Source organism: Eretmochelys imbricata, chromosome 28, assembly GCF_965152235.1.
Source record: "Eretmochelys imbricata isolate rEreImb1 chromosome 28, rEreImb1.hap1, whole genome shotgun sequence".
NCBI lineage: Eukaryota > Metazoa > Chordata > Testudines > Cheloniidae > Eretmochelys > Eretmochelys imbricata.
Genome location: NC_135599.1, coordinates 384,267 through 393,667, shown reverse-complemented (window position 1 = coordinate 393,667; position 9,401 = coordinate 384,267).

Here is a 9,401-nt window from a genome sequence, read left to right as displayed (position 1 = left end):
GTGTGTGTGTGTGTGTCGGGGTGTGACGCAGGCCGGGCTTTGTGTGTCTCGGGGTGTTTGTGTGTGTCGGGGTGTGACGTAGCCCGGGCGGTGTATGTCGGGGTGTGTGTGTGAGTCGGGGTGTGACGCAGGCCGGGCTGTGTGTGTGTGTCGGGGGGTGTGTGTGTGTCGGGGTGTGACGAAGGCCGGGTTGTGTGTGCGTCGGGGTGTGTGTGTGTGTCGGGGTGTGACGTAGCCCGGGCGGTGTATGTCGGGGTGTGTGTGTGAGTCGGGGTGTGACGCAGGCCGGGGTGTGTGTTTGTCGGGGTGTGTGTGTGTGTCGGGGTGTGACGCAGGCCGGGTTGTGTGTGTGTGTCGGGGTGTGTGTGTGTGTCGGGGTGTAACGCAGGCCGGGTTGTGTGTGTGTGTCGGGGTGTGTGTGTGTGTCGGGGTGTGACGCAGCCCGGGCGGTGTGTGTGTGTCGGGTTGTGTGTGTGTGTCGGGGTGTGACGCAGCCAGGGCGGTGTGTGTCGGGGTGTGTGTGTGTGTCGGGGTGTGACGCACACCGGGTTGTGTGTGTGTGGCAGGGTGTGACGCAGCCCGGGCGGTGTGTGTCGGGGTGTGTGTGTGTGTCGGGGTGTGACGCAGGCTGGGCTGTGTGTGTGTGTCGGGGAGTGTGTGTGTGTCGGGGTGTGACGCAGGCGGGTTGTGTGTGTCGGGGTGTGTGTGTGTGTCGGGGTGTGTGTGTGTGTCGGGGTGTGACGCAGGCCGGGCTGTGTGTGTGTGTCAGGGAGTGTGTGTGTGTCGGGGTGTGTCGCAGGCCGGGGTGTGTGTGTGTGTCGGGGTGTGACGGAGGCCGGGTTGTGTGTGTGTGTCGGGTTGTGTGTGTGTGTCGGGGTGTGACGCAGGCCGGGCGGTGTGTGTGTCGGGGTGTGTGTGTGTCGGGGTGTGTGTGTGTCGGGGTGTGACGCAGGCCGCGTTGTGTGTGTGTCGGGGTGTGTGTGTGTCGGGGTGTGACGCAGGCCGGGGTGTGTGTGTGTGTCGGGGTGTGTGTGTGTGTCGGGGTGTTACGCAGGGCGGTGTGTGTGTGTGTGTCGGGGTGTGACGCAGGCCGGGGTGTGTGTGTGTGTCGGGGTGTGACCCAGGGCGGGTTGTGTGTGTGTGGCGGGGTGTGTGTGTGTGTCGGGGTGTGACGCAGGCCGGGCTGTGTGTGTCTCGGGTGTGTGTGTGTGTGTGTCGGGGTGTGACGCAGGCCGGGGTGTGTGTGTGTGTCGGGGTGTGTGTGTGTGTCGGGGTGTGACGCAGGCCGGGTTGTGTGTGTGTGTCGGGGTGTGTGTGTGTGTCGGGGTGTGACGCAGGCCGGGTTGTGTGTGTGTGTCGGGGTGTGTGTGTGTGTCGGGCTGTGTGTGTGTGTCGGGGTGTGACGCAGGCCGGGGTGTGTGTGTGTGTCGGGGTGTGTGTGTGTGTCGGGGTGTGGGTGTGTGTCGGGGTGGGACGCAGGCCGGGTTGTGTGTGTGTGTCGGGGTGTGTGTGTGTGTCGGGGTGTGACGCAGGCCGGGCTGTGTGTGTGTGTCGGGGTGTTGGTGTGTGTCGGGGTGTGACGCAGGCCAGGTTGTGTGTGTGTGTCGGGGTGTGTGTGTGTGTCGGGGTGTGGGTGTGTGTCGGGGTGTGACGCAGGCCGGGCTGTGTGTGTGTGTCGGGGTGTGTGTGTGTGTCGGGGTGTGACGCAGGCCGGGTTGTGTGTGTGTGTCGGGGTGTGTGTGTGTGTCGGGGTGTGACGCAGGCCGGGCGGTGTGTGTGTGTCGGGGTGTGTGTGTGTGTCGGGGTGTGACGCAGGCCGGGCTGTGTGTGTCTCGGTGTGTGTGTGTGTGTGTCGGGGTGTGACGCAGGCCGGGCTGTGTGTGTGTGTCGGGGTGTGTGTGTGTGTCGGGGTGTGACGCAGGCCGGGTTGTGTGTGTGTGTCGGGGTGTGTGTGTGTGTCGGGGTGTTACGCAGGCCGGGGTGTGTGTGTGTGTCGGGGTGTGTGTGTGTGTCGGGGTGTGACGCAGGCCGAGGTGTGTGTGTGTGTCGGGGTGTGTGTGTGTGTCGGGGTGTGACGCAGGCCGGGTTGTGTGTGTGTGTCGGGGTGTGTGTGTGTGTCGGGGTGTGACGCAGGCCGGGCTGTGTGTGTGTGTCGGGGTGTGTGTGTGTGTCGGGGTGTGACGCAGGCCGGGCTGTGTGTGTGTGTCGGGGTGTGTGTGTGTGTCGGGGTGTGACACAGGCCGGGTTGTGTGTGTGTCGGGGTGTGTGTGTGTGTCGGGGTGTGACGCAGGCCGGGTTGTGTGTGTGTGTCGGGTTGTGTGTGTGTGTCGGTGTGTGTGTGTGTGTCGGGGTGTGACGCAGGCCGGGTTGTGTGTGTGTGTCGGGGTGTGTGTGTGTGTCGGGGTGTGACGCAGGCCGGGTTGTGTGTGTGTGTCGGGTTGTGTGTGTGTGTCGGTGTGTGTGTGTGTGTCGGGGTGTGACGCAGGCCGGGTTGTGTGTGTGTGTCGGGGTGTGTGTGTGTGTCGGGGTGTGACGCAGGCCGGGTTGTGTGTGTGTGTCGGGGTGTGTGTGTGTGTCGGGGTGTGACGCAGGCCGGGCTGTGTGTGTGTGTCGGGGTGTGTGTGTGTGTCGGGGTGTGACGCAGGCCGGGTTGTGTGTGTGTGTCGGGGTGTGTGTGTGTGTCGGGGTGTGACGCAGGCCGGGTTGTGTGTGTGTGTCGGGGTGTGTGTGTGTGTCGGGGTGTGACGCAGGCCGGGTTGTGTGTGTGTGTCGGGGTGTGTGTGTGTGTCGGGGTGTGACGCAGGCCGGGTTGTGTGTGTGTGTCGGGGGTGTGTGTGTGTGTCGGGCTGTGACGCAGGCCGGGTTGTGTGTGTGTGTCGGGGTGTGTGTGTGTGTCGGGCTGTGACGCAGGCCGGGTTGTGTGTGTGTGTGTCGGGGTGTGACGCAGGCCGGGTTGTGTGTGTGTGTCGGGGTGTGTGTGTGTGTCGGGGTGTGACGCAGGCCGGGCTGTGTGTGTGTGTCGGGGTGTGTGTGTGTGTCGGGGTGTGACGCAGGCCGGGTTGTGTGTGTGTGTCGGGGTGTGGGTGTGTGTCGGGGTGTGACGCAGGCCGGGTTGTGTGTGTGTGTCGGGGTGTGTGTGTGTGTCGGGGTGTGACGCAGGCCGGGTTGTGTGTGTGTGTCGGGGTGTGTGTGTGTGTCGGGTTGTGACGCAGGCCGGGCTGTGTGTGTGTGTCGGGGTGTGTGTGTGTGTCGGGGTGTGACGCAGGCCGGGTTGTGTGTGTGTGTCGGCGTGTGTGTTTGTCGGGGTGTGGGTGTGTGTCGGGGTGTGACGCAGGCCGGGTTGTGTGTGTGTGTCGGGGTGTGTGTGTGTGTCGGGGTGTGACGCAGGCCGGGCTGTGTGTGTGTGTCGGGGTGTGTGTGTGTGTCGGGGTGTGACGCAGGCCGGGTTGTGTGTGTGTGTCGGGGTGTGTGTGTGTCGGGGTGTGTGTGTGTGTCGGGGTGTGACGCAGGCCGGGTTGTGTGTGTGTGTCGGGGTGTGTGTGTGTGTCGGGGTGTGACGCAGGCCGGGTTGTGTGTGTGTGTCGGGGTGTGTGTGTGTGTCGGGGTGTGACGCAGGCCGGGGTGTGTGTGTGTGTCGGGGTGTGGGTGTGTGTCGGGGTGTGGGTGTGTGTCGGGGTGTGACGCAGGCCGGGGTGTGTGTGTGTGTCGGGGTGTGTGTGTGTGTCGGGGTGTGACGCAGGCCGGGCTGTGTGTGTGTGTCGGGGTGTGTGTGTGTGTCGGGGTGTGACGCAGGCCGGGTTGTGTGTGTGTGTCGGGGTGTGGGTGTGTGTCGGGGTGTGGGTGTGTGTCGGGGTGTGACGCAGGCCGCGTTGTGTGTGTGTGTCGGGGTGTGTGTGTGTGTCGGGGTGTGACGCAGGCCGGGTTGTGTGTGTGTGTCGGGGTGTGTGTGTGTGTCGGGGTGTGACGCAGGCCGGGCTGTGTGTGTGTGTCGGGGTGTGTGTGTGTGTCGGGGTGTGACGCAGGCCGGGTTGTGTGTGTGTGTCGGCGTGTGTGTTTGTCGGGGTGTGGGTGTGTGTCGGGGTGTGACGCAGGCCGGGTTGTGTGTGTGTGTCGGGGTGTGTGTGTGTGTCGGGGTGTGACGCAGGCCGGGCTGTGTGTGTGTGTCGGGGTGTGACGCAGGCCGGGTTGTGTGTGTGTGTCGGGGTGTGTGTGTGTCGGGGTGTGTGTGTGTGTCGGGGTGTGACGCAGGCCGGGTTGTGTGTGTGTGTCGGGGTGTGTGTGTGTGTCGGGGTGTGACGCAGGCCGGGTTGTGTGTGTTTGTCGGGGTGTGTGTGTGTGTCGGGCTGTGTGTGTGTGTCGGGGTGTGTGTGTGTGTCGGGGTGTGACGCAGGCCGGGGTGTGTGTGTGTGTCGGGGTGTGGGTGTGTGTCGGGGTGTGACGCAGGCCGGGTTGTGTGTGTGTGTCGGGGTGTGTGTGTGTGTCGGGGTGTGACGCAGGCCGGGCTGTGTGTGTGTGTCGGGGTGTGTGTGTGTGTCGGGGTGTGACGCAGGCCGGGTTGTGTGTGTGTGTCGGGGTGTGTGTGTGTGTCGGGGTGTGGGTGTGTGTCGGGGTGTGACGCAGGCCAGGTTGTGTGTGTGTGTCGGGGTGTGTGTGTGTGTCGGGGTGTGACGCAGGCCGGGCTGTGTGTGTGTGTCGGGGTGTGTGTGTGTGTCGGGGTGTGACGCAGGCCGGGTTGTGTGTGTGTGTCGGGGTGTGGGTGTGTGTCGGGGTGTGACGCAGGCCGGGCGGTGTGTGTGTGTCGGGGTGTGTGTGTGTGTCGGGGTGTGACGCAGGCCAGGCTGTGTGTGTCTCGGGTGTGTGTGTGTGTGTGTCGGGGTGTGACGCAGGCCGGGCAGTGTGTGTGTCGGGGTGTGTGTGTGTGTGTGTCGGGGTGTGACGCAGGCCGGGGTGTGTGTGTGTGTCGGGGTGTGTGTGTGTGTCGGGGTGTGGGTGTGTGTCGGGGTGTGACGCAGGCCGGGTTGTGTGTGTGTGTCGGGGTGTGTGTGTGTGTCGGGGTGTGACGCAGGCCGGGCTGTGTGTGTGTGTCGGGGTGTGTGTGTGTGTCGGGGTGTGACGCAGGCCGGGTTGTGTGTGTGTGTCGGGGTGTGTGTGTGTGTCGGGGTGTGGGTGTGTGTCGGGGTGTGACGCAGGCCAGGTTGTGTGTGTGTGTCGGGGTGTGTGTGTGTGTCGGGGTGTGGGTGTGTGTCGGGGTGTGACGCAGGCCGGGCTGTGTGTGTGTGTCGGGGTGTGTGTGTGTGTCGGGGTGTGACGCAGGCCGGGTTGTGTGTGTGTGTCGGGGTGTGTGTGTGTGTCGGGGTGTGGGTGTGTGTCGGGGTGTGACGCAGGCCGGGCGGTGTGTGTCTTGGGTGTGTGTGTGTGTGTGTCGGGGTGTGACGCAGGCCGGGTTGTGTGTGTGTGTCGGGGTGTGTGTGTGTGTCGGGGTGTGACGCAGGCCGGGTTGTGTGTGTGTGTCGGGGTGTGTGTGTGTGTCGGGGTGTGACGCAGCCGGGCGGTGTGTCGGGGTGTGTGTGTGTGTCGGGGTGTGTGTGTGTCGGGGTGTGTGTGTGTGTCGGGCTGTGACGCAGGCCGGGTTGTGTGTGTGTGTGTCGGGGTGTGTGTGTGTGTCGGGGTGTGACGCAGGCCGGGCTGTGTGTGTGTGTCGGGGTGTGTGTGTGTGTCGGGGTGTGACGCAGGCCGGGGTGTGTGTGTGTGTCGGGGTGTGTGTGTGTGTCGGGGTGTGACGCAGGCCGGGGTGTGTGTGTGTGTCGGGGTGTGTGTGTGTGTCGGGGTGTGACGCAGGCCGGGTTGTGTGTGTGTGTCGGGGTGTGTGTGTGTGTCGGGGTGTGGGTGTGTGTCGGGGTGTGACGCAGGCCGGGTTGTGTGTGTGTGTCGGGGTGTGTGTGTGTGTCGGGGTGTGACGCAGGTCGGGGTGTGTGTGTGTGTCGGGGTGTGTGTGTGTGTCGGGGTGTGACGCAGGCCGGGTTGTGTGTGTGTGTCGGGTGTGTGTGTGTGTCGGGGTGTGACGCAGCCGGGGTGTGTGTGTGTGTCGGGGTGTGTGTGTGTGTCGGGGTGTGACGCAGGCCGGGTTGTGTGTGTGTGTCGGGGTGTGTGTGTGTGTCGGGGTGTGACGCAGGCCGGGTTGTGTGTGTGTGTCGGGGTGTGTGTGTGTGTCGGGGTGTGACGCAGGCCGGGGTGTGTGTGTGTGTCGGGGTGTGTGTGTGTGTCGGGGTGTGACGCAGGCCGGGCTGTGTGTGTGTGTCGGGTTGTGTGTGTGTGTCGGGGTGTGTGTGTGTGTCGGGGTGTGACGCAGGCCGGGGTGTGTGTGTGTGTCGGGGTGTGTGTGTGTGTCGGGTTGTGTGTGTGTGTCGGGGTGTGTGTGTGTGTCGGGGTGTGACGCAGGCCGGGCTGTGTGTGTGTGTCGGGGTGTGTGTGTGTGTCGGAGGGCGGGGCCGGGGCTGATGTCAGCGGGCCGGGAGCGGAGCCTTCACACGCCAGCGGCGGGGCGGGACGGGCCGGGCCGGCGCCTCCATCTTGGGCTGCAGCGGCCGCGGGGAGCCAGGTACCGACCCCCCCCCGCGGCCCCCCCCGGGGCCCCCCTGCTCCCCCCCCGGGCTCGTCGCCCCCCCCGGCCCCCCCCGCGCCCTCTCGGGGCCCCCCCAGCGCCCCCCCCGGGCCCGTTGCCCCCCCGCGGCCCCCCCCAGCGCTCGCCCCCCCGCCGACCCCCCCGCAGCCCCCCGCTCGATTCCCAGCCCCCGTCTTGCCCCCCGGGACCCCCCATCCCCCTCCAGACCCCCCGCGCCCCTCCCCCCTGGGGGCCCCTGTTCTCTCACCCCTCTGCGGGCCCCCCACCCCCCTCCCAGCGCCCGCCACCCCCCCATTCCCCCCCCCGCGACACCGCTCTCCCCCCGCATGACTCCCAGCACCTGTCACCCGCCCCCCCCGAGACCCCCCTGCACCCCCCCTCCCCCCCAGCACCCGTCACCCCCCTGCACATGCTGCTTCCCCCCCCCCGCGCCTGTCAGCCCCCCCCCGCACCCCCTCACTCTCGGAGCCTCCCCACTCCTCCCCCCGTCACCCCCCCGCACCCCTCTGTCCCGTCCAGTACCCCTTGGGACCCCCCGCCTCTCCCCGGCAGCGGGCCTGAGCAGCACTGCCCCCCCCCCAGGCCTGACCCTGTTCCCCCCCACACCCCGGTATCCCCCCGCCCCTCGCTTCCTCCTGCCGGCGCACGTAGGCCTGGGACCCCCCGACACATTCCCCTACTTCCCCCCTGTCCCCTTATATGTCCCCCCAGCACCCCACGTCCCCCCCTACTTCTCCCTGTCCCCCCAGACGTCCCCCCAGCACCCCACGTCCCCCCCTACTTCCCCTGTCCCCTTATATGTCCCCCCAGCACCCCACGTCCCCCCTACTTCCCCTGTCCCCCTAGACGTCCCCCCAGCACCCCACGTCCCCCCTACTTCTCCCTGTCCCCCCGGACGTCCCCCCAGCACCCCACGTCCCCCCCTACTTCCCCCTGTCACCCCTGACATCCCTCCAGCACCCCACGTCCCCCCCTACTTCCCCCTGTCACCCCGACGTCCCCTCAGTGCCCCATGTCACCCCCCTGCTTCCCCCAGCACCCCACATCACCCCTGGGTCTCCCCAGCACCCCGTCACTCCCCGTCCGGCCCCGCAGGGCTCCCCCCCAGCTACTCCCAGGGGTCCCAAAGAGGTCACCAGTGCGGGGGGGGGGCCCCCAGCTTGCCTCCCCCACGGGGAAAGTGTAGGGGAGGTCAGGGCTCTTGGGGATCCCCTGGCAAGGGGCAAGGGGGTGTCCGGGCTGGGGAGGGCAGGGCCCTGCCGGGGGAGGTTATGGGTTGTGTGTGGAGACCAGTGCGGGGGAGGATCCAGGCAGTGCCCCCCTTGCACTCCCATGCCCACCCAATCACACCCCTCTGCCCTCCCCCCCACTGTCACACCCCCCTCGCTGCTACTGTCCCCTTCCTCTCCCCCGCTGTCGCACCCCCCACTTCCCCCCCTGCTGTCACGCCCCCCACTGCCTCCCCCGGCCACACCCCCCGGTACATCCCCCTAAAGCAGCCCCCTATATGCCCCACTGCACCCCCTAATGCAGCCCCCTATACACTGGACCTACCTCAGTGCAACCCACCATAACCTCAAAGCAACCCCCCTGGCAGCTCCCCCCCCAAACCCCACTGCCCTCTTTCCTTCTAACGTCCCTGCTCCCCGATTCTCCCCCATACATCCTCCCCGGCCCTGCTGGCCCCTCACGGGACCCCTTGTGCGCTGCCTCCCCCCGTACCCCCCACTGCACCTCTCCCATATCCCATGTGCCCCCATACCCTCCTGCAACCCCTCCCTTGTACCCCCACCCCGACTGTACCCCCTGCACCCCTACTGCCTGCTACAACCGCTCCCTTGTACCCCCACCCCCACTCTACCCCCACTCCCTGCTCCAACCCCTCCCTTGTACCCCCACCCCACTCTACCCCCCACCCCGACTGTGCCCCCCATACCCTCTCACCTTCGCACCATCCCCTCCTCGCCCTAATCCCCATCACACACACCTGGGGCAATGGCCGTGACCTACAACCCCTTCCCTCACACCCCCTTCGCCCCCACATGGCACACGCGGCCCATAGGGTCATTTCCCACCCCCACAAACGCAATCATTGCCTGCATCCCTCATGCCCCCACGCCGCTCACCGCCCCACACCGCTCACCCACAACCCACACTGCTCACACACACCCCGTACCCACAACCCTCACTGCCCTACACCCTCACACGCACCTTTACCCTAACCGCTCGCACCCCTGACTGCCCTATGCCCCCCCCTACACACCTCCTTCCCCCTATACATACATCCTTCACCCTCACACCTTTCACCCCCACACACACTCCGTACCCACAGCCCACACTGCTCACACACCCCCTGTACCCTCAACCCTCACCTCCCTACACCCTCACACACACACCCGAACCTACAACCCACACTGCTCACACACACCCCGTACCCTCAACCCTCACCTCCCTACACCCTCACACACACCCCGTACCCACAACCCCACACTGCTCACGCACACTCCGTACCCACAACCCTCACTGTCCTACACCCTCACACACACCCCGTACCCACAACCCACACTGCTCACGCACACTCCGTACCCACAACCCTCACTGCCCTACACCCTCACACGCACCTTTACCCTAACCGCTCACACCCCTGACTGCCCTATGCCCCCCCCTACACACCTCCTTCCCCTATACATACATCCTTCACCCTCACACCTTTCACCCCCACACACACTCCGTACCCACAGCCCACACTGCTCACACACCCCCTGTACCCTCAACCCTA